Raw genomic sequence first — 24,714 nt, 5'->3', positions numbered from 1 at the left:
TAGGTGAACAGTCCATGGGCAGCCATGAAAGCTTCAGCCCAAGCTTCCAATTCTTGACAATTTCTTGAAGATTCTTCATCCTTTTGGCCCATGGAATCATTTCAGCAAGGATTCTTCAACAAATTGCAAGGATTAGGCACGGGATGGCTTAAGATTGAAGATCAAGAGTTTCTATGGAGCAAAAATTTGGGGGAAACGGGTTTAATGCTTCAATTTCAAGCATTTGAAGCTTCAAGATTGGTCTCTACCATCAGATAAGCAAGCTTCATGGAGTATTTTGATAACATTGGACAACCGGAGCCCTATCAAGCATTTGGCAAGTTATTTTCAGCCATGTCAAGGTATTTCTCTTCAATTTTTAATCTCTCTCATTAATCCAATTGCTGAGCTTAAGCCATTTGACTGAGAGATTAAAGAATTGAACATTTTCATCAAATTCTCAGCCAACCTTTGCTTGAATTCATCTATTCATGAATGCAATGCTTGCCTAATGCATATTAGCTTCAATCAGTGAATGAATGGCCTTAATCTGAGATTTCAGCATAACATTTGAATCCTATGGACTGAATACATTGATGGATTCCTTTGCTTACTCTAATCCAATTGATTGGTTGATTCTCTTTTGCCTAAATTGGAAAATTGTAAAGGGTAAGTACTAGCAATCAGTGAGTCACTGAATTGCATAGGTAAAACCCTTCTCCCATCTCAAGTTCTTTTATCTCAATCAATTGCATCTCATGAAAGGCTGAATGAATATTTTTCAAATGCATATCATGCTGATTGCTTAGTACACTAGCCTCTGCCATGTTGATATTCCCACCGAGGAAAAAGGTGGATGCCGGGGGAGATAGTGGGACAAAAGAGAGGTGACCCTCCCTCACTATCGAAGATCCCGAAGGGGTGCAACCAACCGACCCGGGGGGAACTTTGCCCACCTCCCGGTGATTCGAAGCCCGTGTAGGGAGCCCGTCCTGCCGTTTTATCCCTCACACAGGTACAGCGAGTGGAGAATTGAAGATTGAAGACTTTTCAACGACTCAAGTACCTACTGGAGTAAAACAGGATAAAACAGGGCATTTTCAGGTTACCCACAGGGTATTTACAGGTGGATACAGGTACACCCTTTGATACTGAAGTACAGGTGCAGGTACTACAGGGTACCCACAGGTCCTATATACCCCTTTGCAGGGTTTGGTAGCCATTGGAGGTTACTTTCTTGCATTACAGGGTCAAAACAGGGCACTTACAGGTCTAAACAGGGTGCAGGACTGGACAGTTCAGACTCTGAAATTCAGTTACAGAATTTTCTGTCCTAAACCTGTTATAGCGTGCTATAGCTCATCTCGAAGAGGGCATTGTAAGCTTCGATTTTCACAAAAAAGTTTTACAATCGGAGTTTTCTAGCCAAAGTTATAGTTGTTTTACTAACAGGGGGTACTGCAGGACTGCACTAGTATGGCAGGGCATAAAGGCAAAAATAAGGTCCAGGAGGACTATGCACAGCAAATCAGGGATTCTATGATGGAAAGCACACTTCAAGAGAACCCTGAAGAGCCTCAACAAGGAGAGATTAGTATTCTCAATGACGCTTTGTGTGCCCATGAACTAAGACATAAGGAACGTCATGAGACTATTTTGTCAGCAATGGAGCATATGATTTTATCATTTGATCAAACGAAGTCTACTGTTGAGAAGATGATGGAATCAACTAACCGAACCAATGCTTCCATTGATAAGTTGGTAGAATCTAATACCCAACTTATGGCACAATTTTCTCAACTCATGCAATCACAAAAGGGATCAAAAGAAGCAAATGAGAAGGCTTGTTCAAATAATGACTCCTCAGTTCCACTTCAGCCATCCAACCAAAATGGTTATGGAGATGGGATCATAGGAAGAAGAGGCATACCCAATAGTCAATATGAAGTGGGAGAAGCTTCACAAAGGCATGATGACTATTTGGGCAGCTTGAACGGAGCCAATACTCAAGCTTTTGGATTGCATACTCAGCATTCTAGGGGTGCCTTACCAACAGGAAGATTACATGGTAATTCTCAGCCACCTGTTGGAAGATATCAGTCTCAATTTGGAGGTTCTGTACTTGGAAATTCTGATCAGCCAGTTTTGGGACAGCAACCCTTCCATGATAGAGAATTCAAGGACAAAATTGTTTTATCCAAATTCAATGGCCAGTCATCTTCACCATCAGAATTAGAGGAATGGACCTCTAAGATGGAGTCTTATTTTGACATATTTCCTAAAACTGATGTTATGAAGATACACTTTGCCTCCCTCCACTTAGAAGGATTTGCTCACACTTGGTGGAGGTATATCAAGAAAGAGAATGTACTTATTGAGAATTGGGAAGCTTTCAAGGCACTTATGGCTGAAGTCTTTGTTTCACCTCTTGAAAAAGAGAAGTTAGAATGAAGATGGTATAACTTGGAACAAAGGAGTCTAAGTGTAAGAGAATACACAAACCAATTCCTCAACTTGACCATGTATGTGGAAAACATCAGTGATGAGGCCAAGTTACACAAGTTCATGTATGGTTTAGAACCATCCTTGTCAGCTGATGTTATGGCACAGAATCCTACTTCACTTTTCAAGGCTATTGAGCTTGCAGAGCGCTTTGGAAGGAAGTATAGGAAAGAGTCTTCATTTCAGCCAAGTTATGGACAGCCAAGGACTGTTTTAAAGCAAGGGCAAGTTGGTAACAATTATGGCAGCAATCATATGCCTAGTGGGAGCTTACGGATACCAACTTATCCTCCATTTAATGCTTCTAGGATTCAAAGCAATTTCAGGACAGCAAACAGTCCAAAGGTTGAATTTAAGCAAGATGACAATAAGCCTAAGTCTACTTCAACCAATACAAATTCCAGAAATATTCCCATGGATCTTTACAAGGAAAGAAAGGACAAAGGCTTATGCTTCAAGTGTGGAGAAAAGTATACTCCTGACCATGCTTCAAAGTGTGTATACAAAAATGCCAAGCCAAAAATTCAGAGTATGCTAGTTCTTGAGGACCTTGAAAATGACATAGATGAAGTTAATGCAGTCCTTGTGGTCCAGAGATGCTTTGGAAACTCCCCTACTGCTCCCCGTACTTGTGTACCTGTGACTCAAAATTCCATGTAACTAGAAAGTTGTAACTAGGTAAAAATGAGGGACTAACTGGGACCAAGAACCTAGGCTCTGATACCACTTGTCAGAGAGAGAACTAGGGAGAGAAGAAGAGGAGAGAGAAAGACTGCAGAGGAGAGAGAAAGACTGCAGGAAGAGAGAGAAATAGAGTGACGAGGAGAGAGAAAGACTAGAATTGGAGAGAGAAAGACAGGAAAGATGAAGAAGCCATTGAAGCTTGGAGCAAGCCCTGTTATGTGACATTCCTGGATGTGTCATCAGAAGATGAGTCTTCAAGCCCAGAGGTAACTAATCGTGAAACCAAACCCAAAACGGCTCTAATCCCATTTCAACATCTCAAGGAGCAACCTAAGTCTCCACCAAAAGAAGAAGTTGGTTCTAGTGGGACATCAGAAGAGGATACCACTCCTTTGAAGGAGTCGGATCTGTACCCATAAGCAGTCCGTGGGACCTTCATCCGTGAAGTAGAAGGTGAAAGGCAGTTAACCTTTGTGGATGTAGATGGCACGGAACGCCACTTGAAGGTGGGTAGCAGCCTTCCTGAAGAGGAGTTGTCAACCTTGTACAACTTGTTGAAAGAAAATGTAATTGTATTGATATGTCAAAAAGATGTGAAAAATTAAAACTTATCTCCTTATATACCAATGTCAGTGTGACATGGCATATTATCAACATTTTAACTATTTCCAACTTCTTACACAGTCTGTTCGTAAGATCCAAGGCCTACCTAGCAAAACTCGATAGCTAGGACGTCCTGCAAATGTTATCACCCTAAAGTCCAAGAGCCATTCTAAGAAGGGTGGAGCTACTTTTTTGGATGCCTAGACCCAACCTCTCCATCAACTCTGAACTCATGATATTGACTGAGGATCCAGTGTCTACAATAGCATGCTCCACTAATATTCCATCCACATATGCTGGAACCCTAGGGCAATTCTTTTCAGCATAATCAAACCAATCTTCCCCTACTCGTGCTATGCCCAAAGGTTCTACAATATACCCAATACGCAGGATCTGATGCTAGGAGGCATATTCCACGGTGGATTCCGTGCCACAGTGGATTCCGTGAGGTTTTGCGGTGGATTCTGTAAAATTTTATTACCAGGGCTCATACACAAAGTGGATTCTTTGCGCGAGAAGTCGATGGGGACACCTATCCTTTTCGGGCGTTTTGTTAATTTTATGTGTACATGGGTGATTCCATAGCGGGTGATTCCACAAAATACATATTTGAATTAATAAACGTTTATGAGTTTAGAGTGCGCACTCGTAATAAATTAAGGTTAGGATTTATTTCTAACCAATTTATTTATGTAGCTGAAGACGGCTAGGTATTCACTTTTGTCGGTTTAATTGTATTATTTTTCTAACAATTGTGAATGCTTCAGTTGATGTGTAGAGCAAGCAGCGGTGGCAATGGGAAGCATTGGAGGATAGCGTGTATTCAAGTTATCATCAATTATTTATAGGCATGTATCTTAGGCATGGCACCTATATTTTGTCGCGCTTATTTATCAAAGTGTTTGATATTTATTTATTATTTTTGTATGCGTATGGACACACGATTTAAATTCTTGTATTGGACATTGTATCTGGGTACCACCTGACTTCTTGGGCGCCCATTAGCTTTAATTCTTTATTGGCACAAAAGCAAACTCAAAAGGTAAAGCGTGCTACTTTGCAATTTGGGCTATTATTTGAGCTTGAAGATGAATAATATATTAAATACATGCTTTGTGGAGCGCTCACATAAGGCATGGGGGGAGATTGCACCCAATTGGTCTCTTGTCATGTCATGCAAGCTTTCTTCATTGATTTGTGTGCAAAAAGTAGAGTTTTTTTATTCTTGGGGCCCTTCTGACGCTCACTACGCGCGCATACGGCGACCGATCTATGCACCAGTGGTATCAGAGTGAAGCTGAGATCGAGAGCTTCCAATCGCTTACCATCTCGCATGAAGGTAGAGCTCCTCGAACGATCGAGCTCTACAGTCAGTTTCGTCGCGAACGGTCGATACCAGTGTGTTCCTGGCAGTTAACAACCCCCTTCTGGACTCTCTAATCGCGAAAGACCAGCCTCTGTAGGCGAAGGACCGGCGGCAAAGTTCCTTCAACAAGTCGTGATACACAGATAAGAAAATCCTCCATAACCTTTCAAGCTTAAAGTTAAAAGCTTAATAAGCTTTACAAGAAGCTTAGTAAAAATCTCCCTTCAACGAATTTGTCAAATGGTGGCAGCGGCATATCCTGGACGGTGTCCAAATGGCCACGCCAACATACTGACGTCCTCAAAATCACGATTGGTTTAATCCACTAAAGCTTCCTATTACTCCAAGTCTTCTAAGCAATCTAAGGTACAAAGATCATTAAAGTCTTCTTCAACAACTATTTAAGAGACAGTTCACACGTAGAAGTACACGAACCAGTCTATTGCTCTCTGGTAGACCCTGTTCACACTTGCAGACTTACTGAACTAGTTTCAGCAAGTACAGAAGTTCATACGCAGGCCATACGCAGATTATACGCAGTTTCTACGCAACACGATTCTTTTGGAAGACGGTTGTGACAACGAATACCGCAAACGTAAAGGAGAAAGACTTCAAAAGCCAAACAAAATATACAAGCCTTGTAAACCCGCCTTTGAGCTACGCTCATCCCGCTAATAAGATTTCGAGAGTGTGAGGTCTTTTGGATTTTGCAGGATGACTGATCAAGATCTTATGGCTGAAGGTGATGTACCCGAACCAACGATGGAGCAAAAGTTGGATTTGATTATGATGCAGCTTGAAGAAGAACGAAAAGCCCGACAAGCTTTGCAAGTTCAATTGGCCAATTTGCAATGATCTACCACCGACCAAGATGGATCGCAACCCGAAGATCTTACACAACATACCATCGATGCAACACTTGAAGCCCAATCCATCCGCAAAGAAACAAATGGATCACGCAATGGAAAGACTGTACTTGCTTTTATCAGTCAATTTGATGATTACTTCCATGAAGAAACATATGCTGAGAAAGACAAAATTAAATGTGTCACTAACCATTTAGTTGATCGAGCATCCTTATGGTGGACTGTGGTCCGCAAGAGCGCTGATTGTCCCACTACATGGGAGACTTTCCAAAAGAAATTTTTGCAGAATTTCCTTCCTCCTCAATTCCATGAAAAAGCCATCAAGAAATGGGATCTTCTAGAACAAAGGGATCGCGAACCTATTTCCCAATACATGGAACGTTTCTGGAATACTCTACTGCAACTACGTATGCTCGAAGATGTACCTGAAGCAACTCATAAATGCAAGTTTATGTCTAGCCTACTTGGACATTTCTATGCGGAAGTCCATATGTTCAAGCCAACAACCCTTGAAGATGCAATTTCCTTGGCCCATGACACTGAAGACAAGATTCGTGGAAGAGACAAGCGACCACAACAATTTCCAACTAATGGTAACTATGGTTCCAAACAATTCAATTCAAATTTTCGAAGATTCAATCAAAGTCGTTTTCTTCCATCTTCATTTCGTAAATCTTGGACACGAACACCTGCCTTGCCATCAAACACCAATCCAAACCTTAAGCCATCCTCACAGTCAAATCCCAACATTCCTAAACTTCCTGCCATTACCAATAATGTATCTAAAGCAAAACCCATAGTTTGTTACAAATGTCATCAACCTGGATATCTAGAAGCCAATTGTCAATCCAAAAAGCCATCTGTCCATATCAATTATCTTGGCGCAATACAAGAAGAAGAACGTGAGGAAATGCCGGACTTTACGGAAGATGATGACAACATTGGTACTACTTCGGATACTTTGCCAAGTATGCCAACTCCCCATTCTTTGTTAACAATGAAATGTTTTGTGCATGGTAAAGAAAAGACTATTTTACATGATGATGGAAGCACACATGACTTTATTTCTGCAAAGTTAGTTAAATAATTGAATTTACAAACTGTTTCTACACATTATCGCATCAAGGCTGCATTCTTAGGTACTAGATATGATGGATCACAAGAGGTGCATAATTTAGAAATTAAAATTGGTGAATATAGTGAATGAAGAAATTTCCTAGTTGTACCTTTGTAGTCTAGTGACATTATCTTAGGAATGCCTTGGTGTCATCAATACAATCCTGACAGATTATTCTACGCATTCAATTAAAATTTATTTTCAAGGAAAACAAATCACATTGCATGGTATGCATGATTCCAATAATTCTCCACTGCTTACTCATACTCAAGCTAAACGTGCATTACGTAAAAGTAGCAAATCTTATTTAATATGGGTGAATAAACTTCAAGCTAAAGAAAGACAAATGCATCCTAGGCATACACAATTTCTTGCCCAATTTCAAGATTGTTTTGTTATTGATTTACCACCTGGACTACCACCTTCACGTCCTGAAGATCACAAAATAGATTTAATTCCTGGAACACAACCACCATGTAAAGCACTATATAGACATAACCAAATTGAACAGAAAGAAATTCAAAATCAAATAGAAGAATTACTTAACAGAGGATTAATTAGACCTAGTAGTTCTCCATTTGGTGCACTTGTCTTATTAGTAAAGAAGAAAAATAATACTTATCGCATGTGCATTGATTATCGTGCCCTAAAAAAAATTACTGTTAAGAATATATATCCAATTCCTAGGGTAGATGATATTATGGACAAGCTACAAGGATCTGCCATATTCAATAAAATAGATCTTAAATCTGGGTATCATCAAGTAAGATTGGATAAATCTGATATATTCAAAACTGCATTTAGAACACAATTTGGACACTATGAATTTCTAGTTATACCTTTTGGTTTAACTAATGCACCAGCCACATTTAGTCGTATGATGAATCACATATTTTTGAAACATCAACATTGTGTCATAGTATTCTTTGATGACATATTAGTATTCAGTAAAAATGAGAATGAGCATTATGAACATTTGTCTTTAGTTTTTAAATTATTAAAACACAATCAATTATATGCTAATCCAGAAAAGAGTGAATTCTTTCAGACAGAAATTGAATATCTAGGACATATTATTTCATCAGAAGGTATTAAAGTCGACCCTAAAAAGATAGAAGCAATTTTAAATTGGCCCATACCCAAAAATGTGCATGAATTACATTCTTTTCTAGGTCTTGCTAGCTTTTACAGAAAGTTTGTGAGGAATTTCTCATTACTTGCATTACCTTTGACAAAACTTTTAAAGAAGGGTATTGTGTATAACTGGTCTGACAATCAACAAAAATCCTTTGATTTATTGAAACATGATTTAACTCATGCTTCTGTATTACAACTACTTGACTTCAATAGACCATTCTTCTTAGTAGTTACTGATGCTAGTGGATCTGGAATAGGAGCCGTCCTTATGCAAGATAATCATCCCATAGCCTACTCTAGTTGTAAACTCAAAGCATCTGAACTTAAATATTCTACCTATGACAAAGAATTGCTAGCTGTAGTACAAGCCTTACGCCAATGGAAACATCATTTAATGGGATCTGAATTTATGATCAAAACTGACCACAACAAAGCATTAGACATCTCCTTAGTCAACCACAAATATCTGATCGACACATAAAATGGGCCGCTTTTATTCAAAGTTTTCATCCCCTTATACAATATCAACCAGGAAAAGAGAATGTTGTAGTAGCTGATGCTTTGAGTAGAAGACCGACAATTCACAATATTTCTGTGATATCATTTGATTCCCTTATCCCTATGAAAGATACTTATCATCAGGATCCTACTTTTCAAGCTGATTGGAATAAGCTAGTTGCAAATAATTGGATTCCTATTGATTCATTGTCTTACAATAATGGATTCATGTTTTATGAAAAAAGATTATGTGTGACAGTTCCATTTAGATCATTTGTTTTGCATGAAATTCATTGTCCTCCATATCAAGGTCATAGAGGAATTATATCTACTTTGCGTATATTGACTGAAGATTTTTATTGGCCACATATGGACACTAATGTATCTAACTTTGTATCTGAATGTTTAGTTTGTCAACAAGTTAAAAGACACCATGGTAAACAATATGGTTTACTAATGCCTTTACCTATTCCATCACGACCATGGGAACATATTTCAATGGATTTTATCACTGGTTTACCTAACACTAAAGCTAACCATGATATGGTTTGGACTGTTGTAGACACGTTTAGCAAACAAGCATATTTTATTCAATGCAAGAAAACTTTAACTGCATCTCAAGCTGCTCAAATGTTTTTGAAAACTGTTTTCACTAACCATGGTTTACCAAAAGTTATTATTTTTTATCGTGATTCTAGATTTTGTAATAATTTTTGGATTACTTTGTTTGCTAACTTAGGAACAAAGATTGATTTTTCATCTGCATTTCATCCTGAAACAAACTGTCAAACAAAAGCTACTAACAGTACTATTTTAGATCTTTTGCGTGCTTACACCATTTTAAAACCACACACATGGGATACACATCTACATTTACTTCAGTTTGCATACAATAATACACCACATATAGCTACAAAGAAAGCACCATTTGAAGTTATTTATAGATTTCAATTGCCTACACCTGTTGCATCATTATCAAACAAAATTCAAACTATTGATGATATTGTTAACATGCATGCCACTATTTTTGATGAAGTTAAAGATATGATTGCCAAAGCCCAGCAATCATATACAAAACAAGAAAATAAGAAAAGACAAGCTATGAATTTTAAAGTTGATGATTATGTTTGGTTACGAATAGAAAAACGTAGATTACAAAGTGTAGATAAACACCCAGTTGTGAAATTAGCACCTAGATTTTATGGATCATTCAAGATCATACACAAAATCAATGACGATGCATTTAAACTAGAACTACCACAACATTGGAAAATCCACAACACCTTCCATATCAGTTTATTACGACCTTTTAGAGGCCAATTACCTGTACACCCTGTCTATGAAAACCCTCCTTTGCTAGATGATGAAACTGAAATCATTGAGCCTGAAACTATTATAGATACTGACTTTATGACCATTAGAACTGGCTATAGATATTCTAGATATTTGGTCAAGTTTCAAAATCATCCTGTTGAAGAGGCCCAATGGATGCACGCTAGAGACTTAAATGCTTTCCCCACTCTGTTAGCTCCACATTGAGGTAATAGCAATTGAGGACAATTGCTATCCCACCCCGGGGGTATGATGCCAGGAGGCATATTCCACGGTGGATTCCGTGCCACGGTGGATTCCGTGAGGTTTTGCAGTGGATTCCGTAAAATTTTATTACCGGGGCTCATACACAAAGTGGATTCTTTGTGCGAGAAGTCGATGGGGATGCCTATCCTTTTCGGGCGTTTTGTTAATTTTATGTATACATGGATGATTCCATAGCGGGTGATTCCGCAAAATACATATTTAAATTAATAAACGTTTATGAGTTTAGAGTGCGCACTCGTAATAAAGTAAGGTTAGGATTGAATTCTAACCAATTTATTTATGTAACTGAAGACTGCTAGGTATTCACTTTTGTCGGTTTAATTGTATTATTTTTCTAACAATTGTGAATGCTTCAGTTGATGTGTAGAGCAAGCAGCGGTGGCAATGGGAAGCATTGGAGGATAGCGTGTATTTAAGTTATCGTCAATTTTTGATGGGGCGTATCTTAGGCATGGCGTCTATATTTTGTCGCGCTTATTTATCAAAGCGCTTGATATTTATTTATTATTTTTGTATGTGCATGGGCGCACGATTTGAATACTTGTATTGGACATTGTATCTGGGTACTGCCTAACTTCTTGGGCGCCCATTAGCTTTAATTCTTTATTGGCACAAAAGAAAACTCAAAAGCTAAAGCATGCTATTTTGTAATTTGGGCTATTATTTGAGCTTGAAGATGAATAATATATTAAATACATGCTTTGTGGAGCACTCACATAAGGCATGGGGGGAGATTGCACCACCCAATTGGTCTCTTGTTCATGTCGTGCAAGCTTTCTTCATTGATTTGTGTGCAAAAAGTAGAGTTCTTTTGTTCTTGGGGACTTTCTGACGCTCACTACGCGCGCATACGGCGACCGATCTGTGCACCAAGATCTTCTTGAATTTCTTGTGTACTCTTGGAGATAATTTAATCAACTGTAAGAGGTTTACATCTGGTTTGACTTCGCAAAGAGAACTTTCTAAATCAAAATCATGATAGGTAGCCAACGCTCTCTTTTCTCGCCACACCATCCTCTCTTTTGGTCTCGGGACTGACTTTAGTGCTTCTTTTTTAGCTCTTGCCTTCTTTCTTGGCACTTCCTTATCCTTCTTAGGATCAACTTTTTTGTCAACAGGCCTTAGAGGTCCACCTTCCACACCAGGATTCAGGACTTGCATCCCCTTATCCCCTTGCTTAGGGTTTCCCTCGACCGGTTTTGCATTATCCTTGTCAACCTCTTTAGCCTTTTGGCCTCTTGTCACGGCTCTTAGGTTAGAGGTTTCAGCGCCATTAATGCGTACAGCCTCAATGAGGCTAACTCCATTGCCTTGTGGCAACTCTTCTATAGTGGTTTTTCCCCTTTGCAGTATTTGTCTTGGTCCATCATTTTGCTCCAGGTTATTACCTTGCGCTCTATGATTAACTGGACCTGGCTATTTACTCCCTTGTTGGAGGGAACTAATCTTACTCCAACAGGTAGTGGCTAAGTTGCCCAACTTCCCACAAACATCACATTTAACATTTGGACAGTTTCTAGGGAAATGTTGTCCGCCACACCACTTACAACTGAATCTTGAGGGTCCACCCTCTTTAGGGCGTCGACTCTCTATCAGGTTCTGCTGCTTCTTCAAGAAATTTACATCAACAGCTATTTGCCGATATTGTTCAGAAATCATGTCAGTGTTGTGCTTCATCATATCCTTAACTTCCCCAAGGACATTAGATGCACTCGACTCATAGCCTTGATCATCCATCCGTCGTTCCATTGGCCTAACAATTTGATTGGGCATTGGTTGTTGACTCATAGGAACAACATTAGGGTTCGAAACTTGGCCTCCAAAATTTGGTGGAGCCAACTAACTTGCCATAGGCATAGTCACATTGGGAGGAGTTGGTAGCAAAGGTACATTTTGAACCATGCTTCCTCTCCCATTAGGGTTATTCATAGGCATCCCTTGACTTCCATTCGTCAATGGTAGATTGCCTCCAGGTACTAAATCTGCATTAAGATTTATTCGAGAGGAGTAGGCCATTTGTAATCGTGTCTCTACTCCTTCTGCCCATGTAATGGTGGTGTCTATATCAGCCAAAGCCACACTGCTCAATTGTACCTGAATATTGAAATCCAATCCATGCAAGAAGTATTGCAATTGGGCAGTCGATGGAATAGGAAAGTAAGTTTGTAACTTACGAAACACTTCCTTAAGCTTCTTAGCATAGGCTTTCACATTCTTATGGGGATCTTGGCATGTTACATTCAGAACATGCAACCAGTATTGGCCACCTCTTTCAGGGGCATATTCTCCTAGGAAAGCTGCATAAAATTGGTCGATTGTGATTATGGTTCCAGTCTCTATGTTATGATACCATACCGCAGTCCTTCCTTTTAATGTCATGTTAGAGAACATCATAAGATGTCCCTCATCTTGGATCCGATAATTAAACATTAGTCTTTGGAATTCACAAATGTGAAACTCCGCATCTTCTTCAGCTAACCCATTAAAAATGGGCAAAGGAACTCCTAAAGCTAGCAGATCCGGCGTCCCTGTAGGAATTGCAATGGGTTATGCCATGACGACAATCGAATTGAAAATAGGAGCTTGGACTGATGGAATCACACCCCCACTTGAAGTGGGTTGACTTGGTGGAAGAGAGGAAGAACTTGTGCTTCCTCCTGCACCTAAAGGACTATGTGCAGTAGTTGGGTCACTAAGACCACTGCCTCTTATGCGTACCGGGCTACTCCTTTGAGGAGAATAGCGACTTACAATCTCCAACTGTCGTCTATGTCAAGATTGTGGAAGAGAAGGAAGGAGTATCACTTGTAGCTTTCTTGCTTTCACAATGGGGGAATACACACAAAGGTGGAGGCTGAAAACAGTTTTCCTCTTCTTAGTTGTGTAAGCCAAAAAGAACTCTAGTACAAAGAAATAGAAGAACCCTATATATGGGTCTCAAACCAAACTCAACTAACTAAGGTGGCATACTAACTGAGCCACGAACTAGAGTAGATAAGGATAGCTGTCATCTAGCTATTATTCATGGGTGGTGTACCAACCGCATCTGCAGCTAACAAGTCGGTGACATAAATGCACAACGGTCACCCTGGCATATCATGAGTGGAGCTCGATATCTCAACACTCCCCCTCGAGCTCAATCCCAAGTTCTGCACACCAAGCAGGTCTCTGAACTTGTGCAGCTTCTCTGCGCCCAATGCCTTCATAAATATGTCAGCTACCTGATCCTCTGTACTGATATAAACTAGATCAATAAGACCTAATAAAACCCTCTGCACCTCAATGTGCTTTGTTCTAGCATGATAGACTGGGTTATTTGCCAAGTGTATACTACTCATGTTGTCACAATAAATGACAACTGGCCCATCTGTAGGCTAATGCATATCATAAAGTAGCTTATGCAACCAAGCTACCTCACATGCAGCCATTGTTGCGCCCCTGTACTCAGCCTCTGTGCTCGACAAGGCAACTGTAGGCTGTTTCTTGCTGCTCCAAGTGACTGCAGCACTCCCAAAAGAGAACACATATCCACTGGTAGATCGCCTATCAGAAATACTACCAGCCCAATCAGCATCAGTGTATCCATGCAACTGTATCTCAACCCTAGTCTCATAAAGTAGTCCATACTGCAATGTGGACTTCACATATCAAACTTCCTACTATGTGTCTGTACATAGTAGGGTCTTCGAGAAGCTCACCTGCATTTGTGCTCAACTTCACATTCTGCTCCAAAGGAACTGAAATAGGCTTACAGCCTGTCATCCCATATTTGGACAGCATGTCCAATCCATACTGCCTCTGCAAGAGCCCTATCCCACTTGGTGATCTAATCACCTCAATGCCCAAGAAATAACGCAGCTCTCCCAAATCCTTCATCTCAAACTTCTGCTTCAATAGCATTTTCACATGAAGGATATCTTCATTACTATCACCTGTGATAATCAAATCATCAACATAAATGACAAGCAGCATAATACCTTTCTCTGTTTTTCTCACATAAAGTGAGAAATCTGCCTTGGAAATCTGAAAGCCAATAGTGACAAGATACTGTCCTATCTTGTCAGACCATGCTCTAGGTGCTTGCTTCAAGCCATACAAGGCTTTCTTCAACCTGCAAACAAACTCAGGATAAACAGCATGCACATAACCTGGTGGCTACTCCATATAGACCTCTTCTTGCAAATCACCATGCAAGAAGGCATTCTTTACATCCATCTGATGTAAAGACCATCCCTTTGATGCAGCCATAGCAATGACTGCTCTTACGGTTTCCATCCTTGCAACCAGACTGAATGTTTCTTCATAATCAATGCCATATGTTTGTGCATATCCCTTGACTACTAATCTTGCCTTGTATCTGTTCACAGAGCCATCTGCATTGTGCTTCACCTTATAAACCCACTTACAACCAATTGCATTCTTATCTTTAGGAAAATGTACCAATTCCCATGTAGCATTTGCTTCCAAAGCATCAATTTCTTCATCCATGGCTTTCTCCCATTTTTCTTTTCCCATGGCTTCCTCAAAAGAAGTGGGTTCTGGTTCCTGTATCACTTTGACTATATAGACATAGTGAATGGCTGTAAATCCATCATATTTCAGCCTATCCACAGGATACCTAGCTCTGGTAGACTTGCGCAAAGTACGCTCACTCCAGATGCTCTCAAAACATCCCTGGTCTTCCTTACTCCAGGTGTAACAACAGAAGGAATACCCAACTCATCATCAATGCTCTGTTCTGAGCCACTGGATTCACCATCCACATAAGAGTGACCTACATTCACATCAAACATGGGCTGATCTACCTTCTCTTTTCCTTTTCGTGATACCTGCATACCACTATTTGCATTGCTTTGAGAAGATTCTCCTGATCTCAATCTGCCTGTCCATGGTGAAGAATGTGAACCACTGCTAGAGGACACTCCATGTCCACTAATATCTTGTGACTGCTGTTGTGAATTCTGTGTAGCATTACCATTTTGTGCATCTACATTATCAATCACATTTACTGGTTTATACCAGCTACTCATCTCATCAAAAACAACATCTCTGCTCACTGTAAACTTACGAGTAGAAGGGTTATAGCATCTATACCCTTTCTGCTCTGCAGAGAGTAACCAATAAAGATGCACTTCTCAGCTTTTGGATCCAACTTGGATCTCAACTCATCTGGCACATGAACATAGGCAATGCAACAAAAAAATTTCAAATGAGAAATATCTGGTTTCCTACCAGTATACCTCTCCTCTCGAGTCATGCCATGTATTGCTGCAGTGGGAGTCCTGTTCATTATGTAGACTGTTGTAGCAACTGCTTCAACCTAATAAAAATCTGGTAGGTCTTTTTCGTTGAGCATGGTACGAGATACCTCTCCAATATGCCTGTTTTTCCTTTCTGCAATTCCATTTTGTTATGGGGTGTGACTGCATGAATATTGCTGCTTTATGCCATGCTCCTGCAGGAACCTTGCAAACTCATTTGAGAGGTACTCTCCCCCTCCATCTGACCTTAGGCATTTTATTTGCAGGCCTGTTTCTTTTTCAACCATAGCTTTAAGAGTTTTGAAATGCCCAAACACTTCACTTTTCTTTTTCATAAAATACACCCAAATTTTTCTGCTATAGTCATCAATAAAAGTGACAAAATAATGACAGCCTCCAATAGATGCAGCTTTAGTAGTCCACACATTAGATTGCATTAATTCCAATGGTTTCTTACTCTCTTGAACATGTCTAGAAAATGGTTTCCTTGCCTGTTTTCCAAATTGACAGGCTTCACATACGTTATGCATTTCTGCAACCTTGAATTTAGGCAATCCTGCAACAATATTTTGGGCCTGCATTGATTTAAGTCGTTGTACATTAACATGACCAATGTGTTTATGCCAGATGTCAATATCTGCAACTACACCAGTCCAATGTGCAAATATTGCTACACTCAATTCAGGCATGTCTGCATCCAATGTAAACATTCTGCCCTTCTTCTTTCCTTTTGCTATCAAGTGACCTTTATTTTTCATATCCTCAAAAAAGCATCCATGAGGATTAAATCTGACTTGCAAGCCCTGCTCAACCATTTGACCAATAGAAACCAGGTTCTTGATGATATTCGGGACATGAAATACATCCGATGGGTATTTCTTTTTCCCATCCTGTATAGACAAAGGAAAATTTTCAATCTGCACAATAGGATGTGCAGTATCATCACCAATCTCCACAAATCCTGGTTTTTCCATTTTCCTTGCATCCTATATCCATTCTGCATGACCTGTCATGTGGTTTGATGCACCTGAGTCAACATACCACACTTCATTGCTTTCTTCTGCACTTGTCACAGAATTGTTCATGTGCTGCACCATAAACAAATGCTCATTTCTGTCATCACCCTGTCTACTAGAAGATGCATAATTCCCTTGTTGCAATTTTCCATTCATGATGTCATTTTGCTTTTTATAGCAGTCTTTAGCCATATGATCAATTTTACCACAGTAGTAGCATTCAACATTGCTGTTTGCATTTTGGCCTCTTTCCCATCCACCACGACCTCTTTGGCTCCCCCTGCCTCTAGAGTTACCACATCCTCCTCCATAGGACTGGTTTTCTTGAGTTTGTTGCATATTCTGATTTCTACCACGGCCTCCAGATCGGCCTCCTCTACCTCTGCCTCTACCTCTTCCAGCATTTGAGTAGAAGACAGTTTCTTTTGAAGCTCCTCCTGAAGAAGATGCACCACCATTTCTCTGCTCCTCAGAAATTAGAAGAGCAATCAACTCCTCAAAATCAGGAAATCTTTCACGGACGGAAATGGATGTTCGGAACTGTGCATAATCCTTTCTTAGACCATTCAAGGTCACGGAAACTAAATCATCACCTTTCACTGGCGACCAAATGGAAGCAAGTGCATCTGCAATCTTCTTCACCTTCATGTGGTAGTCATTGATGCTCATACTTTCTCTTTACACATTGTGCAACTCTTGCTTGAGCTGTATTTTCCTGGCTTGCGTATTTGTGCTATACATTTTTAACAAATCCCATGCCTCCTTTGGCGTACTTGCATCCTGAATATGCATAATCATAGAGTCTGAAATACTGATAGATAGCCAGTACATAACTTTTCTGGCTCTCTCATGCCATCCTTTAAATGCCTACATTTGCTGTTGATTGGGAACATCAGGAAGAACTGGTTCTTCTTCATTTCCTGCAACAAATTCCCAATATGCTTTTCCCATAAGGAAATTCGTCATTCTAAACTTCCATGCTTGGAAGTTGTTCTTGTCAAGCTTTTCAGTGACAATCTGTGAAAGAGAATCAGACGCCATTAGAGAACACTGCAAAAAATTCTGTCACTGTAAAAAACACAGCTTCAGCCTCACAAGGGCAAATCTGTGAAACTGATGAAAGTGGTATTTGACCACACAATCACTTCCTAGTGACGATTTTGCATCAACAGGCAACAAGGATGATTCTGTAACTCCCAATGTCTCTGCACACAGGCATACGATGCAATTTCTATGGTAACTTTTCATCGACCTGTAGAACCATGGTCGCACAGCATAAAACAAGGCCTTTTCCTGAGTGCGTGCAGAAAACTTCCGCCTCCAAAACAGGCCCCGAAATGGCCTCAAATAAAAAAAAACAAAGCAACTGAGGGCTAAAGCCCACACCCGCAGCATATACTGCCCTCTTGCTACACCGCGAAGGGTATCTCAATCTGAGACAATGCACTCTTGCACTTTCCGGTTGTGCTACCTGCAGAGACTTGCCCCCAAAATAGAAAAATGAAAGCAACACTGGTCCTCTTACCAGAACACCGTGAACTTGGTTTGCTTTCTTGAGCTCCTTATCACGAACAAGGCTCTGATACCATGTCAAGATTGTGGGAGAGAAGGAAGGAGTCTCACTTGTAGCTTTCTTGCTTGCACAATGGGGGAATACACACAAATGTGGAGGCTGAAAACAGTTTTCCTCTTCTTAGTTGTGTAAGCCAAAAAGAACTCTAGTACAAAGAAATAGAAGAACCCTATATATGGGTCTCAAACCAAACTCAACTAACTAAGGTGGCATCTAACTGAGCCACGAACTAGAGTAGATAATGATAGCTGTCATCTAGCTATTATTCATGGGCGGTGTACCAACCGCATCTGCAGCTAAAAATTCGGTGACATAAATGCACAATGGTCACCCTGGCATATCACGAGTGGAGCTCGATATCTCAACAGTCTAGCCCTCTCAGCACGTTCTGCTTTTTGTATTTCGGCTTGACGGTCCTTGTCAGAGGACATAAACCAACTTTCTTTTGGTCCCTAGAAACCCTAGATTCGAGAACCACCACTTGTTGGCCGCTCCCAGCAGACGCACCATTGATGGGACCCAAAATGGGCCGGCACATTGGCAATAAATACTACGCTAATTACATACATGGAGGCAACCTCTCGGTAGAAACACCGCAGCCCCACTGCAGCTCTCCTACATCACAGGGATTGGCCCCTTGATGTGCTGCTCAACATATAAAACAAACGAACACTCTCCACTCTTCATTTCGAATCCAGGAGGTATACCATGCTTCCTCACCAAACAATCCCTTAGGAAACCGCCCCTCTATCCTACGGCAAGGGATAACCTTACGCTCTCAATCGTGGGTCAAATTCCTAAGAAAACAATTGCTATGCAGTCCAAGAGCTTTTCCGTTGATACCATGAACTATGCATAGTGCATAATGTGAACGGTTTAGTGCACAAACAGAAGAAAATCATCATTGTGTATCGTGTGAAACCATTCTTTTCATGATTTCCATGCTAGCGTTTATGAACTGAAAAGAGAAAAGACATGGAGCCTTACGCTCATGCTGCCTTTCCCTTCATTTTAAAACAACGTCCTATAGGCATGATGCAACACATAAGCCATATTTTAGTTTATATTTTAACACTCAACCTCTCCTCTTACCCTACTGTTTAATGTTTTGCATTTGTTGATAGGTGAAAGGGACGCTTTATGTGTCCTTACAAAGAAAGTAATAAACACGAACAGAAACATAGAAACGAGGGTAAACCGAGGCCAACCTCATGCTTTACCTTCATTACACATTGCACAAACACACATGTAATTTTCCTTTTACCGTTTCCTAATTTTCTCCCATTTAAAACCCATTTTTCACAATTTTTTGGTATTTTTCCACTATTTTCTTCAATAAAAAATAATTAAAAATTAGGATTGATTGTGAGCTGTGGCCCTTAGGTTCTTGATAGCAAAATTTCAGGTTTTTTAGGCATTATGTCTCATATTTCCCATTTATTTTGCAAAAACCCCATTTTTACCCCTTAAACGCTTGTTTTTCGAGTTTTAGAACATTAATTTCAGCCATATTGCTTATAATTTTCTGATTTTCAGATTATAAACTATTGAAACTCATAGAAAACAACATCATAATGAATATTCAGCCCATGGGAACAATGTTTCATCAATCAAATAGCATTACAAAACTCATTTTCCTTCATAAAATTTTGAATTACCGCTTAGGTTTCGAGTTTCAAGATTTCGGTTTTGCTGCGGGACTACGGGTTAGCCCACATTCAATGTCCAGCATCTTCACAATCAGCAATGTTCATGTCTACATCGATCCAGAAGCAATCCGGTTCCAACTGGACAATCTTTCCTTCACCGTTCTTCATTTCCTCTTGCATGCAGGAATAGCCCTTTAGGGGAGAGAGAGGGAGGAGAGACAAAGACTAGATTTCCATCTCTTCATTCCCAAGCCATTTCACGGGCGAAGACAGGCGATAAGACCGGCAAAGAGAGAGAAGATCGGGGGTATCATCGGTTGGATAGAGTCTTCACAGCCCCACATCTCCATCTTCATCATCATCAAGCGAAAAATGCGCCCTGCGCCTGCACACCATGCCTCTCCATCTCTCTCCACGTTTTGATTAAAAGTTTGCATAAAATTTTTTTTGGGGGAGGGGGGGGGGGGTCTCCAAGCTCCCAAAAGGCACACCCAATTTTGATCTCCCAAGTGTCCACCTCTTCGAATCTTGACCATTTGGTGGCTCCTTCCTCGTCCGGTATCCAATTCGAGCTTTAAAAAATCCTGGGCGTTTGGCTTGACATCCTGCATTGACTGGCAACTACTAACAACCTGCACAGTAGTATGAAAATTTATAAAAAAACCACAAGTGTCACTCGGGCACCTTTTAAGAGTCGTCTTTCACTTGGTGCTTAAAATCGTCCTAGCTGGAGCCGCCGCCTTCGATGTTAAATATTTTTCCCCTAAATTCTGGATTTTTTGGCAAATTTTAGGCACATCCCGGGCTCAAAACTCCGCTCTTATGCATTGTTGAAGAAGGGTATGCATTCTTTCTAACTCTTCCTTCCCGTGAGGATTGATCCTTTCATTAAAGATGACTGTGGGTAAGGGCACCTTGTAACCATACAAAGCCTCGAAGGATGAAACTCCAATACTAGCGTGGGTAGAATTGTTATAAGCAAACTCAGCCAAGTGTAACCAAGAATCCCATGAAGTTTGGACATCATAGCAGAAATGGTGAAGATAAGTCTCCTACCATTTATTGACTCTTTCTGTCTGTCCATCAGTTTGTGGATGATAGGCTGTAGATGGAGCCAATTGAGTGCCTATAGATGTAAATACCGCCCGCCAAAAGTTACTCATAAACTTTGAGTCTCTATCATGAACAATCACCTGTGGTAATCCATGTAGTCTAAAAATCTGCTCCAAGGGTCGGGAATGGTTGGGGAGGAAGGGAGTGTTTTTTTCTTGAAATTTTAAAAATTTGGTGGGTTGGTTTTTGCTTTTTTTGTTTTAAATTTTTTTTAAAAAATGAGGATCCCCCTCGTCTCACGCACGAATGCAGGTGGGAGGGGTCGGGGAGAGGGGAGGGGTAATTTTTTTTACAATGACGAGAATGATCGTATGCAATAGAAAATCCGAATGCCTGAAGTGATGTGGCAAAAGCCAGGGATTCATGCATCAGATCAAGATGCCATAAAAAGTAAAATAGGGCAAGACGACAGGGGGAAGGGCCTGGCCAACACGTTTGGCACGTTTGGCAACAAAAAGGGGGGTTCACATAGAAAAATAAGAAAAATCGAGCACAAAAACTCACACAAAAATTAATTTCATAAAATCCATTAGTTGGAACGAATCACAAAAAGAAGGAAAACGATCCAGAATGAAGAGATAGATAGGCCTATCATGTGAAAATGCAGTTCTGACGAGAATAGGACTTGTTCATATGGAAAAAACAATTAAAACACACTTGAAAATAGAATTGAAAATTAATAACAAAAAATTGAAAAGTCGGAATGGAATGCAACAAAAAGGAAAATTGTGTGGAGGAACAAATGGGAGAGGGAGACCTAGTTGGAATGGGTTTTTGATGGCAATGGGGGTGTTCACATGGAGAAAACAGTAAAAACACTCCAAAAAATTCAAATATATATTAATTTCTAACAATCCGTAAGTTAGAAAATGAGGTAGTGAGAAGGAAAAATGTCCAAGGAATGGTCGATGATAGGGTTGTCAAGTTAGAACATGATTTTGGTGCAAGAAAGATGCGTTCACATGAAAAAAAAAGTAAAAAAGAGCATAAAAATACACTAAAAAAGTAATATCATAAAATCAATGGCCCGGGACATGTTGGAAAAAAAAGAAAAAAGGTGCAAGGGAGCAAGCCACAAAAGGCTATCTAATCAGAATTGAATTCCAAGGGTATTAGGACATGTTCACATGGAAAAAGAGCCAAAAATATCCATGAGAATACCCAAAAACACGAAAAATTTAATAATAGACAAACGGTGTATTGGAATGACTATCAGTAAAAATGAAAAATGTAAAGGGAAAGTTGTAGGTTGGAGCTATCATATCATATCACTGTTCAAAAGTAAAAAATGCACATTCGCATGGAAACACGTCAAATTGGCAGAAAATTCTTCAAAAATTAATAACTCATCAATTGTGGCTTGGAACAAGGAGTTGTAAATAGAAAAATAGCTAGCTCCAAGGGAAAACAAGGCTGTAGAGTTAGATTTGAATTCCAGTGAACGTAGGATGGGTTTACATGAAAAACGACAAAACAAAGGATAAAGCCAAACGAACAAGGAATGACCACAAGGTGGGGTGAAAATAGAATGGGTGGGTGGGAAAGGGACCCAATCAGGGCAAGATCAAGACATGGTATGCTTGAATAATCCAATAGGGATGTTTCCATGAGGGTATGCAAAACAAATGCAAAGGGATGCGTCCCCACACCTAAGACCTGAATAGTTCGGGTTGACTAATCAATACGGGCCTAACACTTGACCACCACTCACACATGTACATCCCCACACTTAAAACATGACCAACTCTTGTTTTAAAAAAAAGGATAGGGTTAGAAACACTTGGCCCAATTTACAAATGGTCAAGGTGAACAATCAATAACACGTGAAGGGTTGTAATTGTCGGCCAGGAGGCACCACGGCTCATCACATCACACTCCTCTAGCATGGCAGGGACTATGTAGCAGTACCCAAGGAGGTAGCTTGGTTGATGAAGAGCTAGTTAAATTGTTGATGGCAAAGTATACAACACTCATCTCAATAGTCACTCTCATGTTGGATTGATAGATCAGTCACTCGCCCCATGACTCACGTCACTCGAGGGATAATAATTGAAACCCAAATCTCATACCTAGTTTAGAAATAGACAAGAGGGATGGTTCAGAGGGAGAATGCCAGTGTGCACAGTTGATGGTACATCAGTGTGTCCCAACCCATCTGGCATAGAATGCCAGTGTGCACAGTTGATGGTACATCAGTGCGTCCCAACCCATCTGGCATATGTGCAAGAAGGGAGGCTGGGGAGCCTTATTCTATAGTGCACTAAACAGAGTGATGTGTGTGTATTGATGGTGGAGGAGGCCCGTCCCATTGTCGTGACACTACGTGTCCACCACTGCGAACCTGACGGTGAATTTTTTTGCCAGGAATTTTGACCATTAGTTAGTGTCATTAGGAATTTGTTTTCTGTTCACCCTTGTGACTATGTATGGAAAATGTGGCAACCTTTTGGAAGCAAAAAGTGTATTTGCTCACAGATCCAACCATGATGTGGTACTGTGGAGTGCTCTACTTTCGGTATATGCGGAACTTGGATGATGTAGAGTCAAAATTTTGGCTCAAGGTTGAATCAAGGAAGACAATGGGAGATTATTATTGAAAGAGCATTGACACGTGCTATGAAGGAGAAAATTTGAAGGAAGTATCATCAACAAGCTAATGGAGAAGTCTTTTTGAGGATTTGGAGTGTTTCTATCTTCTTGATTGAGTTGATGAATGGAGAAAATATAATAAGAAATGCCTCATTGTGCCTTAATTTAGTTAAGATTGTGATGAAGGCTTATACAACATAAAGATGCTTGAAGGGTATCCTTTTGACATTGATGGTGAATCGATGACGCAATGCAAGTAGTCTGCTTACAAATTATGGCAATATGATACGACCCTATTGATCACATGCGGGCAATGATGATGGCATAATAATAAAAAAGAATTGTTTAAAAAAACTTTTAAAATCCTGAAGCTTTTATAAGAAAAGCTACGAGCTTTTCAGACACCGCATGCTAAAGGAGGAGAGAGGAGAGATTGATCATGACGGGGATTATTCTTGGCTTGCTTGTGTGTTCATGAGGGGCTATTATTACATGGGGGACAACATGAGTGCTCCGAGGGTGAAGGGCCCCCATAGAGCCAGATCTCTCTTTTGAACGCTATCAAGGAAAGTGTCCTCCTTACCTTCAAGGAAAATTGACATGGGCTCCTCTCTCACATCCTTGCAAGTGAAATATGTAAACTCTGTCACTAGATTAAAATATCACGGCCAGGAACAAAGGACAAGAGGAGGCGGGAAAGAGCTTTAAATACATGGTGTCAACTCTAATGACTACACGGGAGAAGGATTGGCTCTCACCATGAGAGGAAGCAACCAGAGATGATACTCAGCATCAACAGGACTATTATCTAACAAGTCTATAGGGAGAAATCACCATCAACATCAAATTTCACCCTTCAACTTAAAGAGCTTGAATAGTGCTTGAAGGATGACTTATCGCTCAATGTATCTTCATTTTATGTCTATTGATGGGAGTCACCTTAGCTTAGAGATTATGAAGAGAGTGAACTCTTAAGTTGCCATCACTCTCAGTGCTTGTTACGCATATTTTAAAAGCATCTATGATTCAAAAAGATTAAGGTGGTGATTCATGTTTGTTATCAGCCTCTAAATTTGGTGGATGTTAGAGTTAGTTAGACCTAAATTCATCATGCTGGCTATGAAGCTTTTGGTGAGAGGTTACAAAAGAAAAATAACTATGA

This window comes from Lygodium microphyllum, chromosome 15 (genome assembly GCF_053477565.2).
Source record: "Lygodium microphyllum isolate KBCC chromosome 15, Lygodium_microphyllum_v1.1.10, whole genome shotgun sequence".
Lineage (NCBI taxonomy): Eukaryota > Viridiplantae > Streptophyta > Polypodiopsida > Schizaeales > Lygodiaceae > Lygodium > Lygodium microphyllum.
Note: the sequence above shows the minus strand (reverse complement) of the source record.